Here is a 20,094-nt window from a genome sequence, read left to right on the forward strand (position 1 = left end):
GTTCCTACCATTCACGTGGGAGACCCAGATGGAGTTCCTGGCTGCTGCTTCAGTGTGGCTGAGCCCTACAGAAAGATCTCTTCATGTTTCTCTCCCCTCTCTCAGTCGCTCTGTCTTTCAAATGCATAAAAAGATTCATTGAGGCAGTTTGGACATGGTTTGTATAACAAGGGGAAGAAAAACAGAGACCAACCATAAGGAGAAAATAAAGGTATGGGTACATGTTGGCTTTTGGTGACATCATTTTTCTGAAATGCATATATTCAAGGGATGACGTGTAAACTGAATGTACTCTAAAACCAAGGAAGGATTACAATAGAGTGACACAAAATAAGAGACATAATACTTGACTGGTGGTAATTTGAACAGACAAGTGCTGTGAACCTACCAGCAGACTTGTATTTCTACATCTGAAGTATGAGGGAGGAAACGCCTTGGAAACTATTCATTCAAAACTGCTCTGCACCAGGCACAGCAATGCAGCCATTAAAGCGATAGATGTGGTCCTTTCACATGGGTGAGATGTCTGTATTGAATTATGTACATGTATAGTTTTCTTTAATATGTGGGCTCCTAGGCAGTATAAAATGTTATGATGACAAATACCTTGAGTTAGAAACATTCTCCCCTCTGAAGATGCAACTGCTATGAAATCTGAGTGCAAAATGTAAAGCATAATCAAGAAAAAGTCTCAAAAGCTTACTAATTAAAAAGATAACATATTCTTCTGAATTGTAGATAGTTACCTTAAGCATGTCAGCCTTCCATCTGTAAAGTTTGATTATTCAATGAGTTATTTTTTCCATTTCTAAGGCACCCTTTAGCCAGCTCTGCAAAACTCAGTATTATAGCACAGAGAAACAGCTGTTATGGCACAGCTAGCTAAGCTGCCACTTGGCAAACCCACATGCCATACCAGAATGCCTAGTTCAGGTTGTAGCTATTTCATGCTTCAGATACAGCTTCCTGTTAATATGCTTGGGAGGTAGCAGACTATTCACAAATGTCTGGGTTCTTATCACGCACACAAAGGCTTGAATCCTGAATCCAGATGGATGTCCTGCCTCATGGCTTTGGCCTGGTCCAGCTATGGACACTTTGGAAATTTGGGAGATTCTCTCTTCTTCTCCCCCTCTCTCCCTTTCTGCTTCTCTATCTCACTCTCCCCCCTCCCTCTCGTCCACCTTCCTCCCACCCTTCCTTTGCTTTTCAAATAAATAAGTCTTAAAAAGGAACATGAAACAGTAAAATAATGACAGTTCTATGTACTACAAAAAGTATAGACAGACACATCCAAAATACTTATTTTATGGCTTTAAAAATAAGGTAAGATATAACCCATGCCAGATCACTCATTGAAAATACTTGGTATGCTTTATAGGGTGCCATTTAGATTAAAATTTGTATTAACTTGGTTTTACTGTTTCTTGTATTAACTTGTGGTGTAGTTCAAAGGATCTTATGTACATTATGGTATTTCTTTTCAAGATTTATTTGTATTTATTGGAAAGCAGATTTACAAAGAGAAGGAGAGACAAAGAGAAACATCTTCCATCTGCTCGTTCACTCGCCAAGCAGCCACAATGGCCAGAGCTGAGCTGATTCGAAGTCAGGAGCCAGGAACTTCCTTTGGGTCTCCCACGTGGGTGCAGGGACCCAAGGCTTTTACGTCACCCTCTACTGCTTTTCCAGATTACAAGCTGGGAGTGAGATGGGAAGTGGAGCAGCTGGGACATAAACTGGTGTCCATGTGGGATCCTAGTATTTGCAAGGTGAGGATTTAGCCATTAAGCCATCACGCCAGGCCCATCAACATGATGGTTATAATTGCACTGGTTATTTTCTTATAGATGCAGTTTCTCTTCCAGTGAAGTGAAGGGAATGCCATGTCTTTTGTTAAGGTAAATTTATTAAATGCTCACTTGCCAGAGTCCAAGGCTCTTCTGGTTGTGATATTTATTATTCTGAGTTACAACTAGATTGTGATTAAATCTTTTCATAAATAACACTTTGTGTAAGTGGCAACTGCTATTATTTACTTAGTTTCATAAATAATTGACATAAAGTTGATACCTTGGTTTGTATAAAGATCTAACTTTTAAGTCACAGTGTTTGGTTTATTAAGAGCATTCCTAATTCAATGATTTAATATGTTTCTGAAGGCAACGGATAAGAACATATTTTAATGTGAGTGGACATTTGTACATAAGTATGTTGTATACTTGGAGATGTAGGTGATAGGAGTCTGGGTGTTCTTTATTAACTAATCAGTGATAGTTATTAAAGCAGAAGTTAGTGCAATATGATTTAGGTGCCATTCCCCTGTGTTTGCTTTAGCTCAGTGTTGGCTTGCATCCAAAAGTCAAAAAAAGACAAAACAGGACATACTTGAATCTTTAAGGAGAAAATAAATGATGCAAACTCCATAAAAAGTATAGAAATCTCAAGTGAAATGTTATGAGTCAAATGTTGTTCATTTGAATTTCTTCTTTTCTTCTATTTTGCTGCTGCCAGGACGTGAACCCTACTATTATATACGGCTTGCGGCTGTTTGCGAGTTTCCTCCTCTTCTGGGACTCAGGCAAATTGCAGGTTTCCAGGGAGGGGAATGGTGTTACAGCAGGGATCACTGCCTGAGCACCTGCAATGGACTCTGCCAAGCCCAGTGACACCAGCTGTCTCGTGCACGGTGACACCTGGCCACGAAGCTTTGTACTTTCAGTTACTGACAGTATTCAGTGTCAGTTTCAGATGCCAAGAGTCTTTCTTTGGACACACAAACTGAAGAACAATCTCCAGAAGTCATTTTACTTCTTTTCTGCCTTCAAAATGAATATAATTATTTCAGGGCAACAAGAATGGCCAAATCCACGTTTTTGTCACTCTCATCTTACTGTTCACTTTCATGTTCCTGGTAGGTTGCCTTTTCTCACTGCATCACATGCTTACTAAAAGTACCTTTCATTCCATGGAAGCTGTCAGCAATTACTGCAATGAACTTTACATCTTTTCCCTCTAACTGCTGTGGTAGTCTAGAAATAATGACACAACTTCCCAGTGCTTTAAAATGTCAAGCTGACCACTCAGAAATTCAAGTTGAGGTTTCTTCAGAATAGCTCAAAAGATAAGACATTTTATAAGTCTTCCATTTTATCTCATGCCCCATTACTACACTGCCTAACGCCTTAACAGTATAGCAACACCTTCTGGGACAAGATGAAATCTAAACAAACCACAAAAGCTGAATAATATGTGCTGGCAGGAGTATGCTACTTTTTTCCCCTTCCCTTCATCTAACACTATCATCTGGATTATTTTTATTTTCCTCCCCATAGTGCTATTTCTAAGCAGTTTTAACATATTGCACGGCTAATTTACCTAGTGGCAAACTAGTCTTACACTTGTCTAATAGTAATTACACTGATTAAATGCTGCTGTTTTCTTGTATTTCAGGATTAATGTATCTTCAAGTATCTGTTTCACCTTTCATACTCAGAGGAAAAAAAAAACTCTTCAAAATTTGAACTTACTTCCTTCAAATGCAGCAGGTTTACAGTTTCTGACACCAAAATTACAGCTTTACAAGGCTATACAATAGGGATACATTAAAATCTTGATAAAGTTTTTCAAATGATAGAGAAAGCACAGGAGTTACACTTTAGCATTGTTCAAGAAAAAAAGAAAGAGCGGTACATTATTAAGAAAAAAAATCAATAAAACCCTGTATTTTTAATCATACACAGGAAAACTGATTCAGGTACAGGTTCTGAAAAACTTTTATAGACAAAAAAATAGTTTTTTTCTTCATATACTAATGTTCTTAGTATTGCCCTCATTAACTAATCTATGCATGCTGTATATGGGGGCAGAGCAGGTACTAGGCCATAGTCTGGGATGAGGGAATTCGCTGGCTTTCACAATGCCCCATTCATATTAACCCTTTTTGGTAAATCACAAATCATTTGGTAAATCATTCAGCACATATATACAGGATACAATCGGAACACTAAATTGGAACACCAGGGATGAACAAGATATAGAACTTGACCTATAGTCTGGGTGGATCAGAGACAATCTCAGTAACATAGGTTGTTCCCTGACAGCGAGGGAATAGGATGCCAGAGAAGTGTCAAGCCTGAGATAAAATGCACAGTTGGAGAGGAGGCAGAGAAAAGACAGGAGGATTTGAAAATGGTGTTCAAATCTCTCAAATCAGCATTGCTAATAAAGATTTAAAGTTCTAAGAGGACAAATTTAAGGCCAATTGTGGCCACAGTATTCATTATGTGGGCCAAATCATACCTAGGGAACAGGGGGCTTCTATGAATCCAGGTATAATAAGTGTAGGTTCCTTGATGATGCCATTCATATTGTACTAGTTTTTACACAAATATTTCTTAACAGCATACCGGAATATTACTGAACAAAAGAAACACGCTCCTCTAGTAACTAGCATGCAGATGAGTGAAGTGCAACACAACAAATACAAAAGAGAAAAGAATTCACAGAGAAAAGTGCCAGAACTGAGGGTCTAAAAAGGACTTTTATGCCAGGTTTCAAGGTGGCATTGCATGAGTGTTCAGTGACACCCCAAATATTTAAAGGGAAGGACTTTTGTTACAGAAGATGGCTATACTAAAGATACGACTTGTAATGAAGCCAGACAGGGTCCTGCTGTGTCAGACACAAGGGCAACCACGATCCTGTGAGTCTCTTGGTGTGGAAGGGGGGAGTAGAAAGGGACAGAACGAACAACAAGAAGGATAAAAGCAATTCACTTATTCCAAAACAAGGACTTGAAATCCCATCCTTCATCAGACATAATTCCATTTTGACTGCTTTCTGCTAAAAGTTTTAAATTATGTGAACAACAAAGCTGAATATTTACCTGTTGAGAAAACACATGGCAGCATCAACTGAAGTTCTCACAAATAGTTGTTAGATTGTCTCCAAATATAAGAAAATCACGTAAAGTCTTTTAAAAACTAAATAAAAGTTTATGCATAAAGATGGAATGAAAACTTTAGATGAAAACCCTTCAACGCATTTCATTCATCAGCATGAGATACAAGATCAGTTTGATAAGCAATAGAACACTGGTGCAAAATAACAGCTCAGTTAAAACTTTTACATTCTGGGTCTGGCACTATTGTTCAACGGCTAGTCCTCACCTTGCAAGCACCAGGATCCAATATGGGCACTGGTTTGTCTCCAGCTGCTTTGTTTCTTACCCTGCTCCCTGCTTGTGGTCTGGGAAAGAGTAGAGGACGGCCCAAAGCCTTGGGATCCTGCACCAGCATGAGAGACCTGGAAGAAGCTCCTGGCTCCTGGCTTTGGATTAGCTTAGCTACCTTACAGCAACTTGGGGAGTGAACTAGTGGACAGAAGCTCTTTCTTCCTCTGTATCTTTTCCTCTTTATAATAATCTGCCTTCCCAATAAAAATAAATCTTTTAACAAAAAATTTTTTACAAGCTGATGACACTTGCAAGCTTTTACTGTGATGCCATATCATCAGTCTTAATCAAATTCACTTGTCATTTCCAATTTGAAACAATAAATTCTTATGCTTCATCAAAGGGGAAAATTTTAAAACATCTTTATTTACCGAATCAAGTTAGCTAATGATGAAAAATATGAAAGGGAAAACTCAGAAATATCTATCATTAATTGGTAAGGAAATTTTAGTCCTCAGATTCCTTTTATTTTCTATTTTCACTGGCAATTTCCCCATGTTACTAGTGCAAATTTTATTGTGATCATTATTCACTGGGCATTGAACTGGACTTGTAGAGGTGTATGTCAACAAGCAGCTACTCTAAAACAGAAAAGGCAAGAACTGTCTCCATTATCTTGAGTTTAACTATAAACCTCTATTAGTGTTAATGGATTTCAACTCTCCTTAAAATATGCTTGATGAAAGAAAGTGTGGTATTTATCTGTGTTTTCCCATTAGAAAGCCACCTTTTGGACATAGCAGAATAGGTACAATAGGTCTACTTTACGGTGTTCTTATTTTAAGCTTTTTCTGAGAACCATGAAGAATGGAAACTCAATAAAAATTAAGTATAGCTCAGAAAACAATATGAAAATTCAATTAAAGTGACACATGGCATGAAATCTATAGTACTTAAAGCCCATCCCTGGCAAGCTCAATTTATGCTGTTTTATACATTTTCTTTTACATAAATTTATTTTGTACTTTGAAATGCGTCTAATCAATATTTTCAATTTTTATTCATTTAACACTTATGCAGTATAAGCACATTGTCCTAGGTAAAAGAAGGCAAAAATTTTAAAGACATATATGTAAATAATTAAAAACCTGTAAAAGTCACTTAAACAGTAATATATCCTATGCCTAAACGCATCACTATTTGGAGGATGAGGAAAATGGAAACATCACACATAAAAGTCAATGAGAACAATTAATGTAGTTGGAGTGGTACCAGAAATTGACCTATTACAAGAATAAGATTCCCAGGTTTTACTGCTGTTTTGTGATGGAATTGGTGAGTAAAAATGGATGCTAAATATTAGTATTTCATTTTCCTAATGACTAAATGGAAATTAACTGCATTTATGATATAAAACTTAACAGAAATAAATCAGAAAGCACTTTCAGGGAATTATACAAATGGTTTACCTGGTATTATCTAGCTATTCATAATCATAGTATGTGAAAGAATTATTCAAATGCTTGATGGACAGTTGACCTCTTATACTTGAATAAAAGCAGCAGAAAAGCAACATACTTTCTAAAATATTTTTAAAATGTTTTTGTGAGGGGACAGACACGCTGGCTCAGTGACTAAGTCATTGTCTTACCCATGCTGGGATCCCATAAGGGCACCGGTTCATGTCCCAGCTACTCAACTCCCCATCCAGCTCCCTGCTTGTGGCCTGGGAAAAGCAGTACAGGATGGCTCAAAGCTTTGGAAATCTACACCCACATAGGAGACCCAGAAGAAGCTCATGGCTTTGGATTGGCTCAGCTCTGGCCATTGAGGCCACTTCAGGAGTGAAACAGCAGACAGAAGATCTTTCTCTCTGTCTCTCCTTCTCTCCATAAATCTGCCTTTCCAATGAAAATAAATAAATCTTTAAAAAATAAGTTTTTGTGAAATACAAGAGATACAAATCAGGAACGGAAAAGACATTAACTTCCACAGAACCAGAAGTATAGCCAGGGGCTGGCATTGGTGATGCACTAGATAAGGCTTCCAGCTGCCTTAAATGTATTTTCATGTCTTCTCAAACTTACAAAAGTTACAGTATTCTTCATTATATTGTTGAAAATGTCAAGAGCATTAATCTAAATATCAGATTAATAAATATCAGAGGAAAACAGTAAGGTGTGAAAAAAGGTCGTTGAACAGGCACATCCATATCTAGTTAAAACCATGAACATAACACTAATATTTGTTCATAATGTTTGCCCTTCACTAGTAACATAATACAAAGCCAAGTCAAAGAAAGAAAAATGACTCTGACAGGTGTGTAACTTATGGACAAATAGTTATGTCAAATATCAAAATTCAGATTGAATATTAGAATTTAAAAATATATAACAAAACTTTTAATTCCAATCAACCAACTATGTCACATGAGGGTTCTGTAAAAGATAATATGGAAAATGTTCATATGAAAAAATAAGGCAGAGATTTCAAAACCTTTGTTTCCCCAAAACTTACATCTTTTAAGTAACTTTTCCAGGAATCTCTTTTAATAAGATTTATTTGTTTTTATTGTGAAGGCAGATACAAAGAGAGGAGAGACAGAGAGGAAGATCTGTCTGCTGATTCACTCCCTATGTGGACTCAATGGCCAGAACTGAGCCGATCCAAAGCCAGGATCCAGGAGCTTCTTCCTAGTCTCCCTAGTAGGTATACAGTTCCAAGGCTTTGGTCCATCCTTGACTGTTTTCCCAGGTCACAAGCAGGGAGCTGGATCGGAAGTGGGGCTGTAGGACAAGAACCAGTGCCCATATGGGATCCTGGCATATGTAAGGTGAGGACTTCAGCTGCTAGGCTATCACGCCTTCCAAGAATCTTTTAAAGTACCTACAGGGTACTTGTTTGATGCACACAGGATTAGTTATTACACTGAAGCTGTGCTTGAAATATTTTCAGAGTATGGATTCTGTTCACTAGCCCAGTATTTGTCAACTTTTGCAAGAATAACAAAATAAACATTTTCTGAAACTACTTCACTTTGACATACCACCTTCCCCCCTAAAGCGTTTTACAAAAATTTGACTCATCAAGCCTTTTGGAATCTGAATATAGGGGTGCAGAAATTTATTAATATCTTATGTAAAGCCTTATTAAATTAAGCCTAATTTATTCACAGATGTTGGCACAAATCCTAATCATTGAAATAATTTACTCCCTTAAAGTTAATTTTCAGTGAGTTCAGATTTGTACTATTTGAGTACTTTTCTACAAAAGAAATCTAACTGGGCTACAAATGAATTGCGACATAACTATTTGCTAAACTGATATTCTGTTATTAATATCAGTTAGATATCTTATGCAAACAGCAGTGTTAAAGTCTACGCTGATTTATTTTGTGCAGTTATTTTTTTTTTAATTTCTGGTATAACACAACCTTAGCTGTATTTTAACATATGTCCCATTCCTGTTAACAATAAAACTAAAATCATAAATCCCACTGGGAATGGTTTCTAAAAGCCATTCCATGCTTTACTGAAACAATCTCTTGATGCCTGTTGTATGTGTTTATGTTCATTAGTAAACCATTGATTGAAATACCTGAAAGATGAGATGGGGCACGTTGAGGCTAGTATGGCCAGTACACTGGAGCCTGAAAAGGACACCTGGTTCTATAACAGATGATGGAGGACAGAACAAACAGATCAACTACCCCAGCCAAGAGTTGGCAGTGAATATCTGGGCAAATGGAGACTCTAAGGTAGACTATGTCAGCCAGTGAAGTCTGGAGAGATTTCATTGTGATTGGAGTGGCAAGATCTGCAGCAATACAGAACTGTGAAACTATCAAAACCACTTTAGCTGGACCCTCAGAGCATACCCCACATCAGGACACTGGAATGGTTGGAAGACTTCTCTCCTTATCTCTCCCCTCCTCCCAGATACAGGAAGGAAAAAAAGAGAATGTGAAAATAATGGTATCACCCACTTTCCTCTACCCCTTGACCCTTTTCACCCTAATTAAATATGTAAAAATTATCAAAAATATAATTTATACAATAAAAAGAATGTTCAAGAAAAAAGCAAATAAAAATGTTAATTTTTAAAAAGAAAAAAAAGAAATATTTGAAAGTACAATATCAACAGAAATATTTAAAATTAGCAAAGGTAGGTAACTGATCTAGTGGTTAACAAGCTGCTTGAAATGCTTGCGTCACATTTTCAGGATACCTAGAATTGGGTCCCAGCTTGGTTCCCAGTTCCAGGTTCCCAGTTCCAGCTTTCTAATTATGCAGAGCACAGGAGGCAATGACAACACATGAAATAGTTGGATCTCTGCTATCCACATAGGAGACTTGCATTGTTCCTGATTTCCAGCTTCAACCTGGCCCCTTCTTTCAAGTGTGGCTATTTGGCCAAGTGAACCACTAAATCTATGATCCCTTTTTCTGTTTTTGTCTCTAACAAATACAAATAAATAATGAGGACATTGTCAAAAATGGCAACTAATTTGGATATGCTCATTGAAAAATACCCCTCTCTTAGGTTTGTTTGAATTCAAGAATAATCTCAAAGCATCCACAAGCCTACAACTATACACTGATAATGAGAATAGACAGCTGCAGGGTCTGCAGACATTATCAGATTTAGGCTAATGGAACATAGCAAAGACTAGCACAGATATGGCATGACAGAGATCAGCATATGTATATCCTATTAATTCATTAATTCACTTTATTGGAAATGTTGACACAAAATCCTGATAGTTCAGTCTTCAAGTGCCTCCAATATGTGTAACTGGGTCAGGCTGAAGCTTGGAACTCAGTCTGGGTTTTGCAAGTAGGTGGCAGGGGTCCAAGTACTTGAGATATCACTTGCTGCTTCCCTGATGGGCATTAGCAAGAAGCTGGAACTGGAAGTGCAGCCAGGATCAAACCTAGGCACTCTGAAGTGGAGAGAGGCATTTCATGCTTATATTGATTTCTATGCCAAACAACTGTCCCCTCCTATATTTTAAAATACACACATGAATGACTATATATATCTACGTAAATAGATATATATAGCTATAAACATAAACATATAAACCATTAATTAATATTTATATAAATTATTTTTCAAAGTTTACACAAGTAATCATTTAAATGAAAGATTTTTAAAAACACACAGGAAAATAATTCAGACTCATAAATTCCCATTACAAATCTACAACTTTTCCACAATGAACTTATCATATGGATTATCATATATGCTGTCATTTGCATGAAAAATTAATATATATACATATATTCCGTTTAACACAAAATAATAGTACTGGAGTACTGTGACTATTATTTGATCTGGTTTTATAAAATAATAATTTAAAAATTCCTAACTAAAAATAAGCAACATATAAACTACTTTGAGAAAATAATGAACATTAAGCACACAATCTTGATACCAAAATAAGTATGACAGTTTGCAATTTTGCTATACTGACACTGCACCTATATTTACTATTTCCTTTTTATCTTTTGTTTAAATTACATGATAATGTATATAAACTATTATATAAACTCAAAATACATGCATAATTATGATGATTCCATTTGACATATAAATGAGACTAAAGGATATACTGCCATTTCCTTATACTCAACTTAATGGAATGAATATTTCCAATTGCTTAGGAAAATTTTCTGATATCCCACTTCTATATCCAAATGATAAAATTCACAATTAATAAACCTAAGTATATTAACTTACAATATCAAGATGCATACAACAGAGCTTGGCGCAATGGTTTAGTGCCTTAATTCTTCACCTTGCATTTGCTCGGATCCCATAGGGGCACTGGTTTGTGTCCCAGCTGCTCCATTTCCCATCCAGCTCCCTGCCTGCGGCCTTGGAAAGCAGTAAAGGATGGACCAAAGCCTTGGAACCCTGCACCCACGTGGGAGACCCAGAAGAAGCTCCTGGCTCCTGGCTTCAGAATAACTCAACTCTGGCCTTGAGGCCACTTGGGGTATGAACCAGCAGATGGAAGATCTTTCTCTCTACTTCTCCTTCTCTTTGGATACCTGTCTTTTTAACAAAAATAATTAAATCTTTAACAATAAAAAGATGCATGCAACTAATGTGTGGTTTTACCAAAATACAACTCTCTGGAAACTTACTTTGTTATATCTGTACAAAGTAGGTTGGATTCGATACTCCATTTCCAGCTTTATAGCTTTCTGATCCCACTAAGGATCTCATTAATAAATGTTCATATTTGCATATTCTCAAACCTTCCATTACATTTAATACTCATGTAGATACAGTTAACAAAGAGATGATTCACATCCTGTGTGAGACAAGTTGGACAGCATCAGAATTTAGCACAGTATTCAGAAAAGTGTGCAATGTAAAACTTAAGAATTATTTATTTTTGGAATTTTTCATTCCTTATTTTAGAATGTAGTTGACAACAGATATCTGAAACCACAGAAAGCAAAACCTCACATAAAAGGAAAATAGAGTACTATATTTGCTGCTTCATTGAACTTGGCTTTTTAGGGAAAGTTAGTAATGCGAGGACCAAGAATCTATCAGAAAACATCTCTAAATTGCAGACCTCCATTCAAAACTCCGTGCCTCCACTTAATAGAGTGTTACTGTCCTGTCACAACTGGATAAAATGTGTTAGTTCAGGTGAAAATATAAAGTATACATCCTTTATCATCTTTTTTTCTTTGCTTCATTCTTTCTGCTTTTTTTCCCTAATACTTCCATTCTTCACAAAGTACAAGTCCCTTTAAAGCATTTATAATTTATTACATTTGGGATTAACATGTAATACTTGCATATTTTTTAAAAAAACTGAGAAACATTTATTCATATATCTTTGTGTTTTGAGCCTATCAACTCCTCCATTTTTATCTACACAGAATATTACACTTCATCATGAGTCAGTCACTCCATTGCACTCACTGTAACACACTAGAACCTGTCACATAAATTGTAATTTCCACATATGCGATAGAACATGAGGTATTTGGCTTCTATGTCTGGCTTATTTCACTTGCAATTAAATCACTCCTTTCTGTGGCAGAGCAACACCCCACCGTAGGTAGATGCACATCTTGACTCTTGTGAATAGTGCTACAGAGAGCAAGGAAGCACATCCACCTCTTTCACATGCTGAATTAATTTCCTTCATTTATATATTCAGAAGTGGGACAGTTGGATCATACAGATTTATTTTTTTTTATTTTTTAGGAACTTTTGTTCTCCACAATGGTCATAATAATTTCTATGTCTATAAACAGTGTATGAGGGTCCCTTTCACCCCACATCCTCACCAGCATTTATTATTTTTGTCTTTCTATTGTTTTTTGTCATTTTAATTGGAACAAAGTGATAGCTCACTTGTTGCTTTGATTTGCCTTTTCCTAAATGGCTAGAGTTAATGAATACATTTCGTGTATTTGTTGCTCACTTGGATTCCCTCTTCTAAGAAATATTTATTCATATGCTTTATTCATTTATTAATTGGATTGGTTCATGCTTTGTTGAGTTTTATTATTGTCAAAAGCTCATATTATCCAATGTAACTTATAGATCAATGTAACCTACATCAAAGTATCAAGGATAGTTTCCACAGAACTAGAAAAAAGGGGCTAAAATTCATATGGAAATACAAAATACAGGAATAGTCAAAGCAATCTTGGATAAAAAAAACAAAACTGGAAGCATAACAATATTAGATTCTAAAGCATGCTATAGAGCTATTGTAACCAAAACAGCATGGTACTGGAATAAAAATAGACACTAGCACCAACGGAACAGGATAGAGACCCCAGAAATAAATCTACACATCTACAGGAAACTTATCTTTCACAAAGGAAGTAACATATATGCTAGAGAAGAAACAGTCTCTTCAATAACTGGTGCTGGGAAAACCAGATATCCACATTCAAAAGATTGAAACTAGGCCGTTACAGCTCACACTTACATTCAAATCAAAACAAAACAGTCCAATGATACATTTGTAAGACCTGAATCTCTGAAACTATACTTTTTAAAAGAGAAGAAACACATTAAGACACTAGCAAAGATTACAGAAAAATCACAAGCATCATAATAATAATACAGGCAAATGAAATTAATATAAAGCTAAGATTTTTTTTGCACAGCAAAGGAAACAATCAACAGAGTGATAAGACAGAAAAAACAGGAGGTATAAAATATTTGCAAACTATCCATGTGACAAAGGATAAATATCCAGATTATATAAAGAATCCAAAAGGCTTTATTAATGCTGCCAAGTTTTTCTGCTCTCTGTCCTGACAATCCAGCTCAACTTAAGACATAATCTGAATGGACAAAACTGTCCTTTTCCCTGTCCCAATCAAACTTTACCCATCATTTCTTGTCTTATCTGGAAGTCAACCAAAAGCTTTTCAAGAAGCCAATTCCCTAATCTGATAAACTGGTAAGAAATCTTTAGCATAGAACATGATTAATACTTTAAAATCATACAGGAAAAGAGATGCAGATATATTATAACTCCATGTCACTTCCTATTACTTATAACTAAACAGTTCAATAGGGCAAAGAAATAAAAAGAAAAAAGAAAAAATAACCACTGAAGCTTGAGCTTCTTCTGTACCCTGAAGTAACTGTAATAAAAAAAGTGAAGCTAAATATTTTAGTTTACAAGAACTGTACAGAAGAAGGCAGATAAAGTTACCTTGGTATGCTAAGTTTTAATGAGATAACAGGAAAGGAAGAGTCTTTCGTTCACCCAGTAATTGACAAGCATCCAAAGATGTTGGCAATTTGCTTTAAAATAATGTGAGGAACACTGGCTTGAAAATATGGACTGTGAACCAATAACCACTGACGCTACGTACTAGGCAAATAAATGCTAATTTTTTAAAATAAATGCTTGTTAAATAACTTCTTCTCTAAATAGACAGTAATTCACATTGAAAGCAAAAGGAAAAGAGTCGATCAACAAACTGTATGACTTGGAGCAACAAATAACAAATGGTAGGACTGTAATTCAGAAAGAGGTTTGAAAATGGTTGGAATGGAAAATATATGATTTAAAAAATTAATATATGGCAACAAAAGATATGGGTAAATGCAAATGGAAAAAGCTGTCATAAAATAAAGAAGAAATTATGAATTAGAAAGTGCTTCATTTGTTACATTTACTAAGCTTTCACATATTCACTGAAGGCTTTTGAAGGAACATGAATGTCCAAAATAGCAACATTAATTAAAAATAGAAGGAAAGTTTAACTGGAAACATATCAGATCCATGAAAAGCACAAAAGATAATTAGGGAGATTTACAAAATACAGAGCTAGTCAATGGTTATCCCAGGAATCAATAAGCTGTAACATGGACTAAATGTACACTGACATCAGGGTGTTTGCCAGAACAGTCTGTGAGTATGTCAGTTGTAGATTCAATTCAGCTCCGGTCTCCATAATATCCTCAAAGCAAATGCAGAACAGGTGATGCATGATTTAAAGAATATATATAAAACAGTTGGCTTTTACAAAGTGTAGTTTAAATAACCCGTATAAGACTGAGTGGGAATCACACAAATTTTGGAGTAAGAGAGCTGGTTTATATACTCAACAGCTGCCAAATTATTCAAACACCGCTAACCAACAGACACCAATTATTCAAGCTTCCCTATGCTGCAATTAAGTGTGCCCCCTCAGTGCAATCCAATCATCTTGATTGCAAATCCTAAAGCTGCCACTTACCAGCTAATGTATCACAGGGCCCAGTCCCACCCCTCTTCTAGAATGTTTCTCTGGTCCTAAAAACTGAGATAGTAAGAGATACATTCCAGAGATACTTCAAGAAATATGGTACAAAGTATATTAAATATAGTGGTATTCGATAAGCATCAGTTAAATTGCCCAACCTTTCTACAAAAGACCATCCTAAAACACAGTTGGGCTCACAGCAATGCTAACTGAATTCTTACAGTGTTAGAAAAGTGCTTATAGTTATTTTATTATTATTATTTTTTTAATTCATTAATTACATTGTATTATGTAACACAGTTTCATAGGTACTTGGATTCTCCCCACCCCTCCCCAAACCCTCCCACCATGGTGGATTCCTCCACCTTGTTGCATAACCACAGTTCAAGTTCAGTTGAGATTCCCCCATTGCAAGCATATACCAAACATTATAGTTATTTTACGACAGCTCAGAATAGCAAACATAAACAGGATCTTGTAAAAGTACAAGGTCTACACAAACATTCTGAAAATAATAATAAAATAATATATGTATGAAAAGGATCTATGTCCTTATAGGAGCAGATGATGTTACAAGAAAATATGAAGTACACTGTTAAAATTAAAAAGTGAGCTCCTTTCGTAAACGGTGCTACTAAGTAACTAAAATATTTTGCAGATTAATAATGCTTTTAAAGAAAAGATTTTAGATACATGTTCTTGTTACCAACCAAATTTGCCAGTCAGGCAAGTTAACACCACTGTACAATGTGTGTGTGTGTGTATAAACACATTAATATTAAATATTAACATGCATCAATATAAGTACACTGAAGTGGAGATTTGTTAAAAACCTGATTCAGAACTTTAGTTAACATATTCTTATTCCAGACGCTATTTTTTTTTTTAAGTTTTATTTACAAAAGCAGGATTGTTGGACTTTATTCATCAGCCCATGAGAGCAGTGCTGGTTTCACTGGGGTGAAATAAAAGAATGAGAGAGTGATATCTACTCAGCAAAGGTGTTGCAGCATTAATGACAGGAAAACTGACCTGAGAAAAACACCTGAAACCTACAACACATTGTACAGAATGGAGGAAGCACCATGATGTAGGGTCAGCCAGCTAGACACTACAGTGCACTCACTCTATTTCAGAATGATCTTATCCTAGCATATAACCTCTTTAGGTTTTGTTGTATCATGGAAGAACCACTCTTCATTCTCCATTATCCTTGAGGTGGCTGCACTCTTGTTAACGATAGGTGTTAAGATCTCCAGAAGAGATGGACTTCACTCACTGGAAAATGTTGAGACTTTCCAGGATCACCCTGGCCAAGTTCTTAAACTTGAGAAGGTGATGATTAAAAGCTAGCAAGTGGCTCTGCAGTGGTGAAACACAGCATGAAGACTAATTGCTAGCCCAAAACTGTGGACCACACTAAGTGCGTATTTCAGCAATTACAGGACACAAAACTGATGCATATACAACACCGCTTGATTTTTGAAAATACTTTTGAATTTTCATCTAAACAGTATGCTAGTGGATCTTAAAGGATCTTAAATTCGACAACAGCAATACTTCTGAGCACTTAAATATAACTTCAAATGTAAGCATGAAGAATCCAAGGAAAGAATCTTTGGAATGTTGATACTGTTTGAATAGTTCATATCCTACAAATACCTGCATCCAAAGAGGGGGAAAGAAAGAGGCCAGAACAAGCCCATAAATGCTATTAGTTTACCAATACTAAAATTACCCAAAGTATAATTTTAAAATGCAAAATGCCATATGGCTCATGAAAAACAGAAAATTAACTCTAAATTTCCATTGACAAGAAAGTCACATTGAGACTAAAAGGAAGCAGAAATGATTTGATAGTGTGATATGAGTGCAGGTGAGTGATAGGAGTAAAATTATTTTTCACGTATAAACACTAGAAGGGAAGGTTCACCTTTCTTCTATATCCCTAGAGTTATCTGGAGACTGCTAAGTTTCCTCAGCAGTAACTATGGGGACTAACCCTTTCAGAGAGCACCTCCTAACACTGTCTCTATACAATCAGGCACCAGTCCAGAAGCCCTTGGCTGTGCTCAAGCAAAGAATTTTAGGAATGGGGAAAGGAATGGCATATTCCCTAGAGAGGTTAGTGTGGAATGGGAGTGAAGGGAGGGAAAAAAAAGGCACCTTTCACATCTATGTCAATCAACTACTATTAAGTATTATGCTGATAGAATGGAATCTAACTTTATACTGCCTACCTCCGGCTTTCCTCCAGGTCCAACAGTATTACCAAAGAAGAAATTGTGGTCTTATGAAATGACAGTCGTAACTCTTTAAGAATCTGTTACTATAATAGGGACAGCAGCCATACAATATTCTCTAATATGCACTTACTTTGTTCTAAGAAAAAAAAAATCCGTAATACCAGTACAGAGTATACGGTATATATAATACTGAACAAGGGATAAGGTAGGCCAAATTAATGGAAAACATGAACAAATCGAAGATATGTATGTGTATAACATATAACCCAAGAAAAGAATAGGATAAAATTGTGGACTAAACAATGCACAGCATTGTAACTTGAGTCAGTATTTCTGTGGGAGCTCTGATTTGAATGAGGTACATCAGATCTTACGTGATAGCAAAAAATAACCATATTACTAATCAGTTCATTATGTTTACAATTGAAAAAGTCTACCACATGTGCTTATAAGCATCTAATTCATTAGTATTTGTAGTTCTTTTATGAGATACAAAATATTACTCACTGAAATAATAAAACCATATATTACGTATATGCACACACATATATAATAATTACGCTTTATTATCTATTAATTTATATCCTATCCAAAAATAAGTTTTGAAACTGATATTTCTAGGGCCTGGTATTCCACCTGAGGTGCAGCATCCCATATGGGCATTGGTTTATATCCCAGCTGCTCCGCTTTCTGATGCAGCTTCCTGGTTATGGCATGGAAAAGCAACGGAAAATGGCCAAGTCCTTGGACCCCAGCCCCTGTGTGGGAGCTCCAGAGGAGCTCCTGGCTCCCAGCTTTGGACAGGCACAGCTCTGGTTGTTGCAGCCATTTGGTTAGTGTACTAGTAGATGGAAGATTTCTCTATCTGTATAGCTCTTTATCCGTAACTCTTTCAAGTAAAATAAATAATATTTTAAAAGTATTATTTCTCTTACAAAAAATAGTAACAGTAATTGAAGATATTTGCTGGGTGCTAATTACATTTCCTGGATGCTAATTAATACACTCCAGTAAGAGCTTCATAACATTACCTAACATAATAATCATTATCTAACAATAAACATTATCTGTTATACAGTAGCTTAAACATTATTATATAATTTAATAATTAAAACAACCTAGTAAAATTAACAGTATACCCTCACTTAAAATGATAGAGATGAAGACACCAAGTCTTTAACCTGTCTGGCAGCTCTGGTTCTCCACTGCATTGTCAGCAGTTTCCAGGCTACTACCCAGCCAAGGCATTCTGCCTTTTCAAATATTTGAAAAAATAATTAAGACTCATTCATCTGCAAGACCTCTAGATATGAATCTCAAATTTCAACTATTCAAAAAACACTTCTTCGCTTCTATTTCCAAGCTTATTCCCTTCCCTGTATCAATTAAAGGGTAAAACTATGCAGTGAGTTACTTGGGGCCCCACCCTTCCCCCTCAAAATGCAGTCAGTCATTACACTTCTTTTGGCTGTCACATGCCACTTTTAATCTTTCCACATGTCTCACAGGCTATTCTCATAAAATACACTCAAACAAAACTCAACACTCCCCTGTTCCTCACCTAGGTGGATTACACAGATCACCTGCACACAGGCTTCCTCAGGTCACTCTCCAATGTACATGGAGGACCATTCTGGAATATATATTGCCCTACCCTACTTCCATTCACATTGCTATAACCACAAATGAGGCCTTGCTGCTTCTCAGGCATATTAAACAATGAACATTTTACAATCCCCAAGACTGATTCAAATTGAGTAAATCTAGTGATTTAAGTTAATTCTGGGTTCAGAGTTCTGGTACCTCAATATTAATCTCCATTCTGAAGTCTCAATTCTGTATGTAACCATTTATGTGCATGCAAATCTTATTCTGTAAAGATAAGGACAATATTAGTAACAGATAACCACAGAAAAAACAGTACAGCCTAGCTAGAATCCATTCTCGGTATACTCCTTGCCTTAGATGAAGTGCTTATAGTACAGGAATGGGGGCCAAAAAAATAATGGAACAGCATTTCACAAGAAACTAAATTCTGGAAAGAGATTGTGGTGATAAACTGTTCAAGAGGTACTTTCTGACATTCATGGCATTAGTATTTCTTTATGGCTTAGATGACAAGATATGACACAGAGTTGGGTAGCAGTTCCTTAAAAGAGGAAGAAAGAGAAAAACAAATCAGAAATCACACAGGGCAGCCTTGGCTTTCTCTGTATAGTGATGTCAGAGGTTCTCTTTAAAAGGCTTCCTAAGGTGTAGCAATAGACACCAGAAACGAGAAGGTACATAGGCCATGTGCAGTAGTGGCAGTAGGAGAGAGATTCCTGGACATATCTGAGCTGATGGTGGATTCCCAGAGCTAACCAGGAACACAAACAGGAAGACTAATTTCCATGAATCAGTGAGGATGGCAATCAGGGAACCAGTGCTACCACAATCTGTTCACCATCATACATACGTCTTAATGTGGACATCATAGCAGGTAAAGTCTTCAAAATTCTGTCTAGAGGTGAAATTCATTTTTTTTTCTTCTAGGATTTCCATGGAGACTAAGCAAATATGGTCTTTAACTGTCATTAGCTATAGATGATATTCTCACCACAGGAAGACAGATGAGGATTTAAAATGAAATGGTTTAATATTCCACTTCACTTTCACCAAGAAATGAGTCATTTTTAAAATTAAGGTTTTCAAAAATATCACAGATGTAATTAATGTAAGATGAGGTCATACTAGAGTATGCTGGGAGACAATCTATGACTGGTATCTTTAAACATAAGAAAATTAAACGCATACACACATATGGCAAGGGAACATGAAAACAGAGACCAGAATCATGCATCCCCAAGGTACAAAAAGTCAGACTGCTAGCAATGGATGAGAGTTAGGGGAAAGACCCACAACAGATCCTACCTCACAGCAC

At 36.1% G+C, this 20,094-nt stretch overlaps 1 protein-coding gene across 14 annotated transcripts in view; it reads right to left on the minus strand.

Moving 5' to 3' along the window:
* The window catches only part of IKZF2 (IKAROS family zinc finger 2), a 164,811-nt gene that overhangs the window by 59,537 nt on the left and 85,180 nt on the right, over positions 1 to 20,094 (minus strand). Inside the window, exons 1-2 of one of the 14 annotated variants that reach the window (XM_058664966.1) lie at positions 14,497 to 15,151; positions 11,329 to 11,498 (exon numbers count right to left, since the gene is read on the minus strand). The exons of 11 other annotated variants lie outside the window; for them this stretch is intronic. The gene's annotated coding sequence lies outside the window, so the exon portion shown is untranslated. Of the gene's footprint in view, positions 1 to 388; positions 493 to 11,328; positions 11,499 to 14,496; positions 15,152 to 18,840; positions 18,952 to 20,094 lie in introns of those variants that run through there. 2 more of the 14 variants (XM_058664967.1, XM_058664969.1) reach the window with 2 other exon arrangements.

Source organism: Ochotona princeps, chromosome 5, assembly GCF_030435755.1.
Source record: "Ochotona princeps isolate mOchPri1 chromosome 5, mOchPri1.hap1, whole genome shotgun sequence".
NCBI classification, from domain to species: Eukaryota; Metazoa; Chordata; class Mammalia; order Lagomorpha; family Ochotonidae; genus Ochotona; species Ochotona princeps.